The sequence below is a fragment of the Cynocephalus volans genome, chromosome 10 (assembly GCF_027409185.1).
Source record: "Cynocephalus volans isolate mCynVol1 chromosome 10, mCynVol1.pri, whole genome shotgun sequence".
NCBI lineage: Eukaryota > Metazoa > Chordata > Mammalia > Dermoptera > Cynocephalidae > Cynocephalus > Cynocephalus volans.
The window spans coordinates 18,930,892-18,950,355 of record NC_084469.1 but is presented as its reverse complement, the minus strand read 5'-3'; the positions used below and the strand labels follow the sequence as shown (position 1 = coordinate 18,950,355).

Genomic DNA, 19,464 nt, shown 5'->3' with positions numbered 1-19,464 from the left:
GTGCTGGGAAAACTGGACATTCATATGTAGAAGAATGAAATTAGACACGTACCTCTCGCCATATACCAAAACTAACTCAAAATGCATTAAAGACAAATATAAGACCTGAAACTATAAAACTCCTAAAAGAAAACATAAGAGAAACACTTCAAGATGTAGGACTGGGAAAAGACTGAATTAAGACTCCAAAAGCACAGGCAACAACAAAAAAATAAACAAATGGGATAAACAAACTAAAATAATAAACAAACTAAAAAGCTTCTACACAGCAAAAGAAACAATGGAGTAAAAAGACAACCTACAGAATGGGAGAAAATATTTGCAAACTATGATTGAACTGGCATTTCTCACTTACTAGCCGTGAGAACATGAGCAAGCTACTTAATAACTGTGCTTTGGCTTACTCATCTGTAAAATGGAGAAAATACCACCTACTTCCTGGTACTGTTAAAAGGATTTAATGATAAATGTTAGTGACCTTTTAAACTGTTTTTGAATATTCATAGTAATGTGATTTATTTACTTATTTAAGGATTTATATTACAGGATTTAACAAAGATTGAAAAATAACAGATGCTTAATAAATGGTAGTCTGGGAGGAGGGCATTTTGACAGTAATGAGGGTCTACACTACTCCCTTTCTACTCCTAACTGGAGGAAAACAGAAGGAAAGTTATGAAAATAAGGACTGGAGAAAGTAGGTACACAGAAAAACAAAACAAAATAAACAAAACATATTATTTTTCCCCATCCTCTTTACTCCTTACATATAGACAAATATTACCAACCCAGCAGACCTAGATGCACCTAATACTGAAACAAAGAGGAAAAAAAGGGAGAGAGCAAAAGGGGAAGAGGAATATCAAGAAAAGGACTGTCACTCATTGAAAGAATATACCCGTCACTATATTAGATTTGAGCATGAGTGCTGCCTTACTCAAAGGCAGATAAATCACATTACTATGAATATTCATAAAGTTTAAAAGGTCACTAACATTCTGTAAAATTATAAAGAAAATGAAATCTCCCTTCATAAAACAAATTTTGCAATCAACACTACATAAAACAAGCAAGCCAGGAGTCAACTGGTGCAATCTGGTAATTCTGCTGCATTCACTGGCTACAGGTAGGTATTTACTCAAAGCATAGGTAGATTCAGTTGCTATATTTACTATATTTATTTCTAAGAGCTCCTAATTAAGCATAGTTGGACTAAAGTGACCTAGAATTCAGTATCTTATGAAAACTACCTTATAACAGAAGATTTAAGATTTAAGAATGGGGTTTAATTCTATTCAACCCATGGATCAAGCACAAGACAAGTTCAGAGATCTTTAAATCCAAGACTTTCCTAAATCGTATTTTTTCTTTGCTTTTTAAAATACAAATGAAAAAATAAAATAAAATACAAGAGCAGAAAAACATTTCAGTTTTGTTTAGCAATTTCTGGTTACAAAAGTAATCCAAGCTCATATTCTGAGTAGACCACACAACTATATGAAATACCACAAAAATTAATAGACAACATATTTTGCCAAATTATATATATAGTAATTGGCAATAGTGCTATGGGGGATACAAAGATAAAGCATGGTCCTTGCCTTTAAAAACTTAATCTGTCAACAAATATTTGAGTGCTTATCACAAGCCAGGCACTGTTACATCTTTATTACAGTAGTTTGGTTTTTTTTTTTTTTAGCTTTATTGAGGTATAATTTACAAATAAGAATTGTATACACTTAAGGTATAGAACTTGATGTTTTGATATACATATGCATCGTGAAATGATCACCACTATTCCAGTAGTTCTCAACCCTGACTGTACAATTAGAACCACCTAATGAGCATTAAAGAACACTGGATGGGGCTGGCTGGTTGCTCAGTCGGTTAGAGCACGATGCCAATAAAACCAAGGCCCAGGGTTAGATCCCTGTACTGGCCAGCTGCCAAAATAAAGATACTGGATACCCAGGCAAACCAATACATCAGAATCTCCTGAGGAAGGGTCCAGAGATTCAAATGTTAAATAAATTAATGCATACTTAGCATAATAAAAATGCAAAGTAGAAAGTAATAGCCTAAGGGGGATAACATGTGCTATGAGAGTAGGGAAGAAGAGATTACAGAGAAGGAATCTAGGAAAGTTTCATAGAAAGGTGGCTATTCTCCGGCAAGAAAATCAAGAATCAAGACAAAAAGGAAGAACATGTCAAGTTGCAGGAAAGGAGTAATCAATAGCACAGAGGTCAGAAGATGTTAGGAATGCTTGGAGCTAATTCTGCTTAACTTTGTTTTAAGCAGTAAATACAGTTGATCCTTGAACAACACTGGTTTAAACTGTACAGGTCCACTTATATGCAGATTTTTTTCAATAAATACGTTTTAAAAAATTTTTTGGAGATAGATACAGATCTTTGATTGCGCAGGGCGTCAGTGCCCCTAACCTTTGCATTGTTCAAAGGTCAACTGTGTCTTCAAATCATTCAACCTTGGATTTCAGATCTTTCTATAATTCCATCATTTGAAGGTTGTGGTCTGTATGCCATACATAATCGTTATCTCTACAGTTCCTAGAGGTAGTTCCTAACTGCATGCAGTCTATAAGCATAACATTTCTTCTAGCTATTTTTAAATTGTACTGTTAGCTGATTTTTTTCAACAAGGATTTATTAAGCATTTACTATGCGTCAGTCACAGGCAAGATCAGTAAGACACAGTCCCCACATTCTAATACTTTAGTAGGGAAGATAAGCACACAACAAAAACTGCTGCAATACAAGGTAGGAAATATTAAAGTGGAGGTATTACAACAGAGTCCCAAAGTAGGGAGTGATTAATTCCAAGTTGCTGGTCAAGAAAGACTTCCAAGGGGTGGTAATCCCTGAAAAGTAGGGATTCACCTGGGAAAAAAAGGCACAAGGGAATTCCATGCAGGGAAAACACATATAAAAGAATGAAGTAGCATGGATAACCAGAGAATTGCAAGTAGCATGATATAAATGGGGTACAGGGTACAAAAAGCAGAGCTATAAGAAATGAGGATGGAGGAGCTCAGGACTGCCATGCCCTGAGCATTGGGGCTGAGGGAGGAGACTTCTGGGACCCCCACCTCCAGGAGCAGGTGCAATTTCAGAGAACTGAGGAGAAGCCAGTAGCTCAGACTGTTCTTTGAGACCCTCTTAAAGGAAGACGGGAGGGTAAGGATGCTGCCAGGATCCTCCGCAGGCTACAACAGGAGCTGATGAATCTCATGATGTCTGGCAGCAAAGACATTTCCACCTTCCTTAAATCAGACAACCTTTTCAAATGGGAAGGGACCATCCATGGAGCAGCTGGCACAGTATATGAGAACTAGAGATATAAGCTCTCCTTTGAGGTCCCCAGTGGCTACCCTTACAATGTGCCCACAAGTGAAGTTCCTCACACCCTACTACCACCCCCATGTGGAAACCCAGGGTAACATCTGCCTGGACATCCTAAAGGACAAGTGATCTGCTCTGTATGATGTCAGGACCATCCTGCTCTCCATCCAGAGCCTGTTAGGAGAAGCTGACATCCACAGCCGTTTGAACACACACGCTGCTAAGCTCTAGAAAAACCCCACAGCTTTTAAGAAGCACCTGCAAGAAAACTACTCAAAGCGGGTCTCCAGCCAAGAGCCCTGAACCAGGCTGTCCAGTAAATCCCTTGTATCATCTTTTTATTTTCTCCTTAGATAGGCTGTTCTTTCCTTGATTCCTGTACAGGACTCTGTATCTTGAGCTGCGGCATTATTTTTGTATTATTTCTGTTTTTTAAATTAAGTATCTGGTTGAGCTCTTGTGATGTACATTAAATAAATACATTTTGGTTGGTTTCATTAAAAAAAAAAAAAGAAATGAGGTTGGAATGATAAGTGGCAGACATAACAAAACTCTGACTTTATTCAAGGTGATAATGTTCCCAGCTAAAAGGCTATACTTTTCAGCTTCATTTGCAATTAGAAACGGCCAATGAAATGTAATAGAAATTGCTATGGGGACCACCAAGAAGGCTCCTTAAAAGGTGACAGGTGGCAAATGTCCTCTTGCTCTTGTCGTTTCTTCCCACCTGCGACTCAGATGCAATGTCTACCTCTCCAACAGCTAGTTTACACTACAAGTGAACTTCAAAGTCATAAACCATACACTAAGGACTGTGAGGTCAAAAAGATAGAAAAGGCCTAGATGACCAAGGAATTGCCATACAACCCCTGGATATCCTATCTCCAGATTTATGTGTGAGAAAAATAAACGCCTATTTAAATCATTATTTTGTTTAATATACAATCAGCCCTCCTTATCTATAGTTCCGCATCAGTAGATTCAACTAACCATGAATCAAAAGTATTCAGAAAAAAAAATGGATGGCTGTGTTTGTACTATGTACAGACTTTTTTTAACATTATTCCCTAAACAATATAGTAAAGCAACTATTTATGTAGCATTTGTAAGGTATTACATATTATAAGTAATCTAGAGATGACTTAAAATATACAGGAGAATATTCGTAGGTTATATGCAAATACTGTACCATTTTATATAAGGACTTAAGCATCTGTGGATTTTGGTATCTGCAGGGAGGTCCAATAACCAATCTCCCATGGATACCAAGGGACACTATACATCCAAATTTTATATTAACTGATACAGGTATCAAGTGCAAATTTATGTAAAGGCACTCTAAGCCATGTTAAAAATCCTTTCCTTCTTTTAAACAAAAAAGTAACAATCAGATTTATATTCACACTGGTGTCAATGTGTTAAACAGATTGGAAAAGGGCCAGACTGGAGGCATAATGACCAGCTGAGAAGCTACTGCATTAGTGCATACAAGAGATGAAGGCATAAACTAAAAAGGGAAGGTAAGGCAGACTCAAGAGATAATAAAGTTAACTGAATAGGGTTCCATGAATAATTAGCCTTCAAAGGACAAGAAGGAAAAAATTATCACTGATGATTTATAGGTGTCTGCTTCGTTTTAAGGTATAGGTCAGTGTCACTGATGAAGATCAAGTCTACAGGAGAATTAGAATATTTTATAGTCTGTTATGGACTGAATGTATGTATTCCCCCAAATTCATATGCTGAAACCCTAACTCGCAGTGTGGCTATATTTGGAGTAAGGAAGTAATTATGGTTAAATGAGGTCATAAAGTTAGGGCCCTGACCTGATAAGATTAGTGTTCATATAAGAAGATACCAGAGAGCTCAAGCACTCTCTCCCCACATGGGCACAGAGGAAAAGCCATGTGATGATGCAGCAAGAAGGCAGCCATCTGCAAGCCAGGAAGAGAGCCTGCACCAGAAACAAAATCCTTCTGAAACCAAACCTTATTTTCAACAGCAAATGAAATTTCTGTTAAGTCACACACTCTTTGGTATTTTGTTATGGCAGTCTGAGTAGACTAATACAATTTCTATAGTACCAGTGATAAATCGGCCAACTCCTCCTTTCTGATTTAGATAAAGAAGCTATTTAAATGGCTTCTGCAGAGTCATATGAAAAATCAGAACTCACTGAAATAAAATCATGTACTTTAAGAATTGCACAAAATGAACTCGATATAAGAGAACACAATGTTCATTATCATCCCTAAACTCTTAGTTTTTCTCATCTATACAAAGTAGTTATCAACCTTTTTCTGCAGTAACACAAAATGGATGTTTTCATTCCCATAGGCATTCCCTGAATTCTAGCTGTAACAACACTCTATTCACTTTCTTTCAGAAAATCACATTTATGCATGAATTTTAATCCACTTTTGTAAAGGTAAGCTTTTTTTACAAATACACAAAGTTCAGTACTTCATTATTACTTATTATATGGCCATAAAACATTTCACAATAGACCACAATACTGGTGGTGTTCTACACCCTTATTACATACTGTCTTATATCTTAATTTTTTTTCAAAGGTAATGTTTAAGTCTTATCTCTCCAAGTAGATTTGAAGTGTCTTGAGAGCAGGTAACATGTCTAGTCTTCATTTCTACTTCTTCCTCTCTCTGATAGACATAAGGCAGTGCCATGCATTCAAATTTTTGCCAAAGGGTAGGTGCTGCTGTTTTAACAGTTTGATTCCAAAAGGCATAGATGAAAATTTAACAACATCTGAATCGGAGGATAACCACAGAGGTAAACACTGAGAAATATGTCTTTTACTGCCAAAGTAGATTAAAAATTTACAAACACAGGACAAAAAGCAAAATGTCTAATGCAGCAAAGAAATCACAACCAACATTAACTTGAAAGTGTGCTTGGTGCAGTTAAGCTGAAGTGAATTTACCTACCAAAAGTCTCTTTGGCAGGCTTCCTACTACAAAAGCTACTGCAAAGCCACTTTGGGTAGATGATAAAGGGCAACCCAGATGGAATATCTCAGGCAAGAGGCAGCCTGCAACCAGCAAGTTTTTTTGCCACTGCTGACTGTCAAGAACACAACACCAGACTTTCAGAATGTATCTATGATTAAATGTTGTTTATGAGCTTTTTTCTCTGAAAAAAGGGGCAAAGCATCAAACTGACCTCTGAAGATCCAATAAAAAAGGGGAAGGGAGCAAAGTTGAAGGATTAAACTTTCACTTGTATTCATAATCTTTAATCAAGTGGCACAAAATTGTCAGCACCACGTTCACCCAGTGAGCAAACCAGCCATCCCTATATGGGATCTGAACCCGTGGCCTCGGTGTTATCAGCACCGCACTCTCCCGAGTGAGCCACGGGCCGGCCCCTAAGTGGCACAAAATTGGACATTTTGAAACTGGCCTGACATTTGTTCTATAAACTAGAATCTCTACTAATATAAAGGGATTCAATTCCTTCAAAGTAGATTTTCATTTTATGTTTTTAAGTTGGTTAGTATGCATGTTAAGCATTAACAAAAAGAATACAAGGAAATTAACTCTAACGTAAAAATAAAAGATTTAAATGATTACATATTTATTCTTCTAAAAAGATTAAAGGGGGCTGGCCAGTGGGGACCCGAGGCATGGAGAAGGGGACCGGACCTCTCTCCCACAACCAGGCACACCAAGCCAGTGCCTCAGGTCCCGCCCAGTGACCTGAAGTCTGAAGTATGGAGCTGGGGACCAGACCCTCCTCCCATACCAGGCACAAAATGCCAGCACCTCGGGGCCCACTTGGGTACGCCCAAGGAATGGAGAAGAGGACCGGACCGTCCTCCCACAACCAGGCACATGGCGCCAGTGCCTTGGGGCCTGCCCAGAGACCCGGGTCATGGAGAAGGGATCCAGACTGCCCTCCCTCAACCAGGCACACTGCGCCAACACCTCAGGGCCCACCCAGGGACCCAGGGCATGGAGAAGGGGACCGGACCCCTCTCCTACAACCAGACACACCAAGCCAGCTCCTTAGATCTTGCCCAGTGACCTGAGGCATTGAGAAGGGGATCGGCCACCCCTCCCACAACCAGGCACATGGTGCCAGCGCCTTGGGGCCTGCCCAGGGCCCAGAGGCATGGAGAAGGGGACCAAACACACCCCACAACCAGGCATACCACCAGTGCCAAGGAGCATACCAAAAACAGCACCTCCATGTGGGTGGCCCACCACAGCCACCACAATAGCCATGGCTGCCGCCAAACCGGTTAGACACCACAACCACCACACAGATGGTCCGCCAACCACTAGAGTGCATTCACACAAGAAGAGTCACCAGCAGAGATAAAGAAGAGGATGTCTCTTTCCACAAAACCCATTTCAGAGTGACAGAAGAAGCATCTGCTCTATGATAATATTGGGGGACCTGATCACACCTCTCAGCATTGGACAGATCATCTAGGCAACAAATTAACAGAGTAACCGTTATACTTTCAAAAGGAGAGAAGAAATCTAGGGCAATTAGAGGGGGGAGGGGGAGGGAATGGGGGAAGGGGAGTGATTGGACAAGGGACATAAAGAATAATTATGATTTTATATGCTAGTAATATTGATTTAATCAACATATCTCAATGTTCAACCCCAAAAATATATATAATCAATTTTGATTCAATAAATAAAATAAATTAAAAATAAATAAATAAGTAAATAAAAATAAATAAAGGGTGCTGGCCAGTTAGCTCAGTTGGTTGGAGCACGGCACTGTAACAACAGGTTCAGGGTTTGATCCTTATACTGACCAGCCACCAAAAAACCCCTCAAAAAAGATTAAAGGACTTCTGAGAGACTCAATTTTATACAGTGTGCTATGGTTTGAATGTGTCCCCTCTAAAATTCAGATGTTAAAACTTAATGACCAATGTGATGGTATTAAGAGGTGGGGCCTTTAAGAGATGATTAGGCCATGAGGGCGCCTCCCTCAGGAATGGAATTAAGACCCTTATAAAAGAGGCTTCACGCAATAGGTTGTCCATTCACCTTCTGCCTTCCCCCATGTAAGGACACAGCATTCCTCCCCTACAGAGGATGCAGCACCAAGGCACTATCTTGGAAGCAGAGAGCAGCCGTCAGTAGACAACAAAACAAACCCGTTGGAACATTGATCCTGGACTTCCCAGCCTGCAGAATTGTGAGAAAATAAATTTCCATTCTTTATGAATTACCCAATCTCAGATATTTTTTTACAGCAGCAATAACAAATTAAGACACAGTATCTCCACAAAGTGAGGAAGAAGTACCCAATTTTTATGAGACCAAAAGACTGATTTACTGATCAAGGACAATGTTAATACTACAATTAACAACTTTGAACCCCAAGCAATATTACTCTCAAAAAAAGTAATGGTTCATAGAACTTTTGACATTGTTCATAGAAACTGTTTCTGGGGCAGATAACTAATTTTCTAATGAAAAACAATATGTTTATGGTTGTGCCTGTGAACCCAAACTATAAGCCCTAATATTATACTTTAAATTTAACAAGCTTTCCACATATTCTGAATTCAGTCCATCAAAATATAAAAAGCATATGAGATCATCAAAATTTCAATGCTAAGACCCCTGGTCAATCTAAAAAACAGTCACTGCCAGATTTAAGAGTATTTAACTGTACTTCTCTGAGCATCTACAACTTTATTTCACAAGTAATGATCTCTCAGTATCAGATTCCTTATCTTCCTTTAAAGAGCATATTAGAAAGACAATTGAATTGAAAAATGGAAAAAAAAACTTAAATGAGCATTTCATAAAAGAGAATATCCAAAAGTCCAATAAACATATGAAAGTGTGTTCAATTTCATTAGTAACCAATGAAATGCAAACTAAAACTATGATGAGATACCACTATACAATTACAATGTAAAATTTAAAAGGCTGAGAACATCAAATGTTGGCAAAGATTTAGAGGAATGAAAATTCGTATTTACTGCTAGTGGGAACATAAAATGGTATGTCTGCTTTGGAATAAGGTTTAGCAATTTTTAATAAAGTTAAACATACATCTATCCTATTACCAAGCAATTTTATTACTAGGTATTTAATTAAGAGAAATGAAAACATGATGACCACAAATAGACTTGTAAAAAAATGTTCGCAATAACTTCATTTATAATAGTGAAAAACTGGAAATGACCCAAAATATCCATGAACAAATGAATCAAAAAACTATAATACATTTTTATGACAGAATACTATTCAGCAATAAAAAAGAAAAAGCTACTAATATGATAAGATGGATGAAGTTCACAGATATCATACTGAGCAAAAGAAAGCTGATAAAATAGAGTAGATACTGTGTGTGATTCCACAAGTTCTAGAACAGGGTAAACTAATCAACAGTGCTTGTAGATTGAATGCCCCCACCCCCGAACTCACTGAAGCTTAATCCCCACTACAACTGTTGAAGGTGGAAAATCCTATTACGGTGATTGAAAGGTGAAGCTTTGAAGAGGTAATTAGATTGTGAGGACTGTATCCTCATAAATGGATTGATCCATTCTTGGAATAATGGGATTCGTTCTAGTGGCTTTAAAAAGAGAGTGAATGAGGAGGTTAGGTCTCTGCTCCTGCCTTACTTGCAATGTGATACCCTGCATCAGCACCAAAGAAGACCCTCACCAAATGTGTTCCCCGGACTTAGGACTTCCCAGTCTCTGAAAATGTGAGCAATACATTTTGTTTTCTTTATAAAATACCCAGTTCCAGGTATTTTGTTATAAGCAACAGAAATGGACTAATACAAATGGTGACAGAAGTCAGAAAAGTCACTACCTCTGCAGATGGTGAGGATTTACTAGGAAGAAGCACAGCTGAACTTCCATGGATTTTATGTATGTTTCATATCTTGTCAAAACTCACTGACACTTAAGACTTTTGCATTTCATGATATGTAAAATTTTCCTCCTCCCCACTCCCCCCCAAAAAACTGTAAGGTGGCTAACTTCTGAAACGGCAAAGTAAAGACCTGAAAATCCATTCTTCTATAAAAGCAACAGGAACACTGACAAAAACTGTCAAAATCAACTTTTTCAGAATTCTAGAAATCAACCAAATACTCAGAAAAATCCAAGGTTAATTCAAGAAAAATGGCTGAATCTCTGTAAGAACAGCAAGATATGTCATGTTTCAACATGCTCTATTCCCATCGCCTTCTCCCCAGCTATGCAGCTGCCTTGAAAACCAACAATCTCTCAACTCAGTGGCTGTAAAAACCAACAGCTAAGTAGACACTAAAGGAGGCAGAATGGGTTTATAGCTTCCCAAAATAAATGGCGATATTTGACCTGTCTGATAGTTCACTAAAAAGTTTCATCCTCAGGGCTTGTCTTTGATTTGACTCAAACTCATTTTGCACAAGTAAGATTTACCCCACAGCATTTATTAAAAAAAAAAAAAAAAAAAAAAATCAGCAGCAACTGTTTAACTTTGCAGCTGCCTAAGAGAGCTAATAAGAGGCTGACCAAAAATCTTAAAAGGAAAAACTGGAAAATAGGAAGTTCACAGAGGGCTTAAAAAGCTCTGACATATTCCTGGGAATCCAGAAAGCCACCCACATATGCAGAGCTGTGCACATGCCCCAAAATTCCCATCTCTAACCTCTGGCTAACCTTGAAGCTCAACACAAGCAGGAAATGAAGGTTAAAGCAGAATTATAAACTGACTACAATTTGCCTCCTCCAGCAATACATATAGAACCCCTCAGCCAAGGTTGGGAGATTTAATGGCTCAAGTCATTTGAGAAAATCTCTGGCCAATCATTAGCTGACCACTGAACTGATCACATACAACAAAGAATACACACTTTACAAACTCAGTCTAGGAAAGTCACTAAACAAATAAATAATAGTAGGAACAACAAATAGCAACAACAACCCCTGAGTAGGGAGGAAATCCAATTTCCACAGTTGCCACATTATACTAATTAAAATGTCTGGTATTCAACAAAAAAATTATGAGACATGTAAAGAAACAAGAAAATGTGAACCATACACAGGGAAAAAGGCAGTAAACAGAAACTGTCCCTGATGAAGTCCACATATTAGACTTAGTAAGTAAACACTTTAAATAAGCTACTATAAACATGTTCAAAGAACTAAAAAAAAAACCAGGTCTAAAGAAGTGCGATAACACTGTCTCACAAAAGACTATCAATAGAGAGATAGAAATCATAAAATGGAACCAATTAGAAATTCTGGAGCTTAAAAAGTACAATAACTAATTGAAAAATTCAGTAAAGGAACTCAACACAAATTTGAACTTGCAGAAGAAAAAAAATCACAGAACTTAAAGACAGGTCAATTGAGATTACTCAGTCTGAGAAACAGGAAGAATATAACACATGAAGAAAATGAACAGAGCCTCAGAAACCTGTGAGACAGCACCAAGAATAACAATGTACACATGAGTCCCAAAAGGAGAGAAGAGAAAGGAACAGAAAGAATATTCCCAAATTTGGTGCAAACATTAATCTGCATATCTAAGTGGCTCAATGAATTCCAAGTAAGTTAAATTCAAAGAGATCTACACTAAGACACATCATATTCAAAATGTCTATAGTCAAAAAGAGAGAATCATAAAAGCAGCAAGAGAAAAGTGACTCATGTACATCACATACAAGAAGGCAGTGGGATGGCATATTCAAAGTGCTGAAAAGAAAAAATGTCAGTCAGGAATTATATATCCAGCAAAACTATCCTTCAGAAACAAGGGAGAAATTAAAACAGTCCAAAGAAAAATTAATAAAATTCACTGCTAGCCTATAATACATACTAAAGAGACTCCTCAGATTGAAGGATAGTAGACAGTAACTCGAATCCACACAACGAAATAAAGAGCACTGGTAAAGGTGCCTAAAAACATAAAAAACACAGTATAAATTTGTTTACAACCCTTTGTTTTCCTATCTATTTTAAAAGAAGTGCATAAAGCAATAATTATAAAACTGTGAACAAAGACTAAATTAAAATTTCTAGTTTCCTATCTTAAATTATCAATTGAATATAAATTATTTAACAAAAGTATTACATCTTTTCCTCTCAAAGTATCCAGAATTTACTTGAATTTGAGTGCTGTAAAGTCAACTAAAGCTCATATGAAACTGAGCACTTCCTTAGTTATAAAGGTACCTCAATGATAAAACTTTAAGGACAGTTATATATATAATTTATTTTCTCCAAAAGTTTTTAAAAAGCTCAAGACTGTATCTCATGACTTTTACCTGCTATTAATAACCTACTAAATTGTACATGATCAAAATACTATCACCAATAAGATTTTAAATCTCAAAATTAATCATGTTACTCCCAGATACATGAAAATTCTTCAATGTATTCATATTACACTTAGAATGAAGGCCAAATCTTCAGTGTAGCTTTCTGTTCTTGAAATTCCTCCTGCCATACTGCCTTGCCCCTTCTGTTCCCACAGCCTGGAACACTATCACCCCCCCCACACACACACACACACACTCCCAACTACTCTTAAAACCTACTTATCTCTCAGATCTTAGATGAAATGCAACCTTCTCAGAGTAATCTTCCCTAACCCATTAGACTAGGTCAGGTACCATCATCATATACCTTTCATTGCATTTTCCACAGCTGTTAATTTTACATATATTTGATGGATTTGATTAATATTTGTTTTCTCCACAAGACTACAAGTTCCATGAGAGCAGGGACCATGTCTCTTTGTTGTTGTTGTTGTTCACAACTCCAGCACCTAGAACACTGCCAGCCACATAATTTGTTGAATGAATAAGAAAGTGTTATATAATACCCTAAGCAATGAAGCAAATACTTCCTAAAAAGATAAATAACAACATTCCCTAATGATTAAGAAATGCAAATTACAGAATTATACCAATTTAAAGAAATGATGCATAAATACCTCTATAAAATAATCTGCAGGATTTCACATAACATGAAATATATACAAGGCTGGCCAGTTAGCTCACTTGGTTAGAGCCCAGTATTGTAACACCAAGGTCAAGGGTTTGGACCCCCATACTGACCAGCCACAAAAGAAAAAAAAAAAAGAAATATATACAATCAGAGTAACTAATTAAACCAACCTACTCTATCAGAAGCCATAAAGGATCCATTTATAAAAATAAACTTAACCCAAATACATACAGACAGTCCTACAAATACAAATGTCTGATTTACTGACAAATCCCCAGCTCCTTACAAATGGACAAAAATTCCCTAAGGATACCCTTATCCCTCTAAGTGATTAATAGTAGTTAATACCAATAAACACTCTTAGGTTGGAGCTGAATTAATCTCTGAAAATGGTTGGCTGACCTAGCAGGGAAGAGTATTCCATATCTTCAAGCATTAGTATTTAGATACATTTTTAAATGACTTTTTCCATTTTATTGTTATTCTGCTTCATCTAGCATTCCCATAGTATTCTTTCTACTAATTTTTATTGCAAATATACAGTATTTCAGCTAAACTATGACAATTTTCTGTAACCCATCACCCTATGAACCTAATCATCATTGATAACACAGTTTTGATGGAGAAATAAATTTTTGAATTCCAGATAAACTTCTTAACACTATAAAGCACTTGAAAACTAGGCTTCCTCTCAGATGACAAACAATACATTATAATAGTTAAGCCAATGTTTCTCTAATCTTAAGTTACTTAATAGTACATATCTAATCTTTAACAGTAAACAAGTTTACCAAAGTGACTTTTTTTTTTTTTTTGACCGGTAAGGGGATCGTAAGCCTCAGCACAGTGTGGTCTGCACCACGCTCAGCCAGTGAGCGCAAAGGCCATCCCTTATAGGATCCGAACCCACAGCCTCAGCACTACCAGCGCTGCACTCTCCAGAGTGAGCCACGGGGCCGGCCAACCAAAGTGACATTTTTATAAGTTCCTTTAAGTATTCACAATATTTTGTTTTGACTCTAAACTAAAACATGGAAGGTAAAGCCAAAAATAATCATCCTTCCAAAGTTTCCAAACTACCCAGTAGAAAGAAAAAGAATGGTAAAATGTAAACAACCAAGTATAAAAGTAGAATACAGAAGAAATCCTGCGATAGAAACAAAAAAAATTTCTACGAACATGACACAAGCAGGAAAATCGAAAAGAACAAACTAGTGATGAATAAATTATGGTTGGCATGGGTAGACTGAATATGTGAAAAGGTAGGTACTAGATATATTCATCTAGTAGAAAGTAACAACTTCTGGACTAGCTCTGGGTATCTAATAAAAAAAGAAGTATATAAAAAGCAATACCTACTTGAAACATTTAAAAGTGTACAGGAAGCAACAAGAAAAATTAGAAGTCATAGGTCTGAATCTCATAACTGAAAAGTAGCATGAGAAAAATGTAGATAATGCAAAATTCAAAAGAACAGAATACCAGTAAAGAAAGGCAAGTTTCAATAAAGGTAATGTTCCTCTTTACATCAAAAATATTAAAGACCACTCCAAAAACAGGAGGCTAAGAGTTTTTATATCTAAAAAATAGATTTAAAAATGAAAGTAATTTTTACAGAAGTTTAATATAGATCTAATTTGAAGAAATTAGATGAGACCATGATGATGAGGATGCTTCTCACGGCTTTTGATATTACGTCATGGGACATAACCAGAAGCTAAGAACATATAGCTTACTCTATGCTTACAAGGCCAGGAAGGACATCACTTGACAGGGCTGAGAATCCATGGTTTAGACCAAAAGATCTAAAATGTTCTAACATTCAATAAATAATAAAAATTTAAAATGCAAACTTTAGAACCAGAAGAAGAGATACTCACCAGAGGTTCCAGCTGTTCTAAACTACTTACCATTCCCTAACCACATTATGTTTACTGCCACTGTGCTTGCTTGCAGTGTCCTCTGCCTGTGAGCCCCAATTACTCCGATTGGCCCAACATCCTTCATGACTTGGCTTGATGTCCCTCCTTTATTTTCTGAAAGCGTATTGCAAATGCTTCCATATCCCACCACCAAAGTTAGAAGTCCCTCCTACAAAATGACTTGCCTTACAATCACTTCCTCTACATCAAACTTTCGATGCTTTAGCTTTAAAACAACACAGCTTATACTGTATTTTGTTTATTTGTATATCTAGGGTTGACCAGTTAGCTCAGATAGTTAGAGCCCAGTGTTGTAACATCAAAGTGAAGGGTTTGGATTACAGCACCAGCCAGCCACCACCCCCCCCCAAATAATTATTATTATATATCTCCCTTCTGGTCTCTGAGAACAAAGAAATGACCTTATCAGGGCCAGCCCATGGCTCACTTGGGAGAGTGTGGTGCTGATAACACCCAAGGCCAAGGGTTCGGATCCTTATATAGGGATGGCTGGTTAGCTCACTCGGGAGACCATGCTGTTGACAACACCAACTCAAGGGTTAAGATCCTCTTACCAGTCATCTTTTAAAAAAAAAGAAAGAAAGAAAGAAAGAAAAAGAAATGACCTTATTTATCTGCTTCCCCAAAACCTGTCAAAGAATCTTAAATATCATTGATGTTCAATAAATTTTTGGATAACAAATTTTTTAAAATTATCAAATGAATGTGTATCTATTCTCTTGTTCATAACCTTATGCTTATCACTGAACCACACCATCTACAACAATATTTGACTCACAGTAAGAGCTCAATAAAAATTTTGTCATTATTTCTCGCAGCTGATGTTTGTCATCACTAAATGTGTCTCCTCCCTTAAACATCCCTTTCCTTAGCCTGAGATCCAATCTGGAATCAGGTTCACTTAGTAACCTACTAAATGAAACCCAGGTGGGAAATATGGTATGTTAATTCTAAAAGTGCTGAATAGGTGTAATTCAAACATTTACCTGCCCAAAGCCAAAAAACAAATGATGACTTTCTCAAAAACTCTTACTTTTAATAAAAGCATCTTTTTCCTTATCACTAAAAGCGAGAGAATATAGCTTGTAATAAAAAATTACGTAGGAGCTGGCTGGTTAGCTCAGTTGGTTAAAGCATGGTGCTGACAATACCGAGGTTGAGGGTTTGATCCCTGTACCAGCCAGCCACCAAAATAAAAATTAAAAATTATGTATTTATACATTTATGAAGTATGATTTTGCTTCAAAGTACAAAAAGTAACAAATTTTAAAGGAAAAATATCATACAAAATCAACCAAATGAGGCAGCACAGTCTTGCTCCAAAACTCATCCAAATTATAATTTCTTAAAAAAAACTTTAATGAACACTTGTTTTATGTCAAGCACAATTCTAGGTGTTTTACAAATATTAACTCATTTGATCCTTGTAACAACCCTACAAGGCAGATACTGCTATTTTTTGTAATACTTAAATATTTAAAATATATTTACATGTTTTAATATGTAATATATTTATATTTAATGTTTATATTTTATTGTATATTATTTTATTTTTAATATTTAATTTAAATATATTTAGATATTTTTTTAAAAATAAAAGGATGACTGGTAAGAGGATCTTAACCCTTGACTTGGTGTTGTCAGCACCACGCTCTCCCAAGTGAGCTAACCGCCCATCCCTACATAGGGATCCAAACCCGTGGCCTTGGTGTTAACAGCACCACACTCTCCCAAGTGAGCCACAGGCCGGCCCCCCCCAAAATTTTAATATCCCATTTTACAGATGAGAAAGTTGAAACACAAATGTTAAGTCACTTGCCCAAGGTCATACAGTTAATGCACGTGGGAGCCAGGACTTGCACCCAGGGAATTAGGCTCTAGTGTTCACATTCTTAATCTGCATATTACGCTTTTAAAAAGGAATTCTTATGGTGAGGTTGTGATGAAGTTAATGTACTTTATCACTGCTAGTAGCAGCACACATTGGTATAATCCTTCTGTAGAGTAATGCATAAGAAGAGCCGACCCCATGTCTCACTCGGGAGAGTGCAGCACTGGGAGCGCCAAGGCCGTGGGTTCGGATCCTATATAGGGATGGCCGATGCGCTCACTGGCCGAGCACGGTGCAGGCGACACCAAGCCAACGGGGACACACACACACACACACACACACACACACACACACACACACACACACACACACACACACACACACACCCAGAAATGTTCATAGCAGGCGACACCAAGCCAACGGGGACACACACACACACACACACACACAGATACACCCAGAAATGTTCATAGCAGGCGACACCAAGCCAACGGGGACACACACACACACACACACACACACACACCCAGATACACCCAGAAATGTTCATAGCAGGCGACACCAAGCCAACGGGGACACACACACACACACACACACACACCCCAGATACACCCAGAAATGTTCATAGCCTTTGATCTTTTGGTTCATTCCTGGGAATTTATCTTATGGAAATAATTTCAGAGTATAATTAAAAATGGTAATAAAGTCTTCATAGAAACATGAAAACGTGTGTAAAATAATAGATAAACCAAAGATGATTTAAACTATGCAAAATATATACACAAGTGAGTAATAATGTGAAAAAAACTGGTTGTTGTATTGAGTGATTGTTGGAATTAGTTGTTTTTAGTTTTTTATTAAACAAGTAATAAGGAAATGCATTCAAACAGTACATACAGATAAAGCTAAAGATACCACCACCACCAAATCCTAGTCACCTCTTCCCTCCAGTCCTAATCCCTTCCACCCCCACTCACATTTCCCCAAGAGGTGATCAATGTTTGGTTTGTCTCTTTCCAGATCTTTTTTCATGCTTTTATAAGACGTACCCATAGAAACTCCCAGTGGTATCATATTACACGTATTAGAATGCAACTTACTCTTGCTACACATACAGCTCATTTCTTTATGTGTTGCATAGTACTCTATTACATAACAATACTACAGATTATCTAGCTATTCATTTATGGTTGGATATTTAGGCTGTTTCCCATTTTTTCTTCCATACAACACTTGTAATGAAGAATTATGCAAATGCCTCCTTAGATATATATATGTAGAGTATTTCCATAATAAGCACTAGAGTCATGCACATTTTTTGGTTTAATAAATATTGCCAAACTTCCTTCCAAGTGGCTCTACCAATTTACATTCCCACAATTGCACTTTTCTTAGGCTTTTATTATTCACTATTGCTTATATAGTCCCTGCAATGCAAATTTTTTAAAAATTCTAAAAAAATCTATCCTATATAGCCCATCTAAGGGTAGCTATTTAAAGAAAAATAAACTTCCACTTCTACTATCATTGAGAAGGTATAAAGCTGTCTTCCTAATATTATATCATAGTTTATATCCCTGAGCAGATCATCTGTAATTCAAAGTAGAAAACAGAGTGTCAATAGATAGACCATTTGGCCTCAAAGCTCAAAGATATAGTGTTAACAGTACTGCTACGTATGAGTATACACCCAGATCCAGTCATTTCTCCTACAATGTCCATACGAAATTTTTCTTGGCTTTACCTCAACACACATGGTTAGTACAGCCTGCAAAATGGATTGTGGCTCCATATCTTCACTTCACAGACTACCAGTGTCTATATTCAAAACTAACTACCCTATCTTTGCAGAGCATCAGGTTGCCCCATCTGCCACTACTTCTGTTTCCCAGCATCCCTGAGTTTGGCTGCAATATATAAAAAATTGAAATAGTCTAAGAGAAAATTCTGCTTCCTCCCTTCTATTAAAAGGTTCCTATTAACAAGCATAAACATGTGAAGAAAAAGTAATATAAAATGAAATCTGGGTCACAAGGCTACTTTGCCAATGAATGAACCATAACAATTTCTAAACTTTAGAGCAAAATGGAGAAACATGCAAGTTGTACAACTTTTCTTCTACTAAGAATGACAGCTCATATTCTGAAACATGTCAAACATGCCACTATAAATTTAACAATTTCAAATAATTTCTGGGGAAGAATGTGTCTTTGATAACCGCCCATAAGAACAGAACATAAATCAAAAAAAGACATCACTTAGTTTACAGTCACAGGAAATCTGTTGCATACTTAAACATTGCAAAAGAGTCAAAAATATCATAGAGAGAATGCCCTTAAGTATTCACTAGATTTTTAATTTTCCATAATAAAA

At 37.0% G+C, this 19,464-nt stretch overlaps 1 protein-coding gene and 1 pseudogene across 2 annotated transcripts in view; one reads left to right on the top strand and one right to left on the bottom strand.

Annotated features, from left to right (window-relative positions):
- USP32 (ubiquitin specific peptidase 32) overlaps positions 1–19,464 on the bottom strand; it is a 181,976-nt gene that overhangs the window by 132,014 nt on the left and 30,498 nt on the right. The window lies entirely within an intron of this gene.
- On the top strand, positions 3,242–3,665 carry LOC134386808 (ubiquitin-conjugating enzyme E2 C-like; annotated as a pseudogene).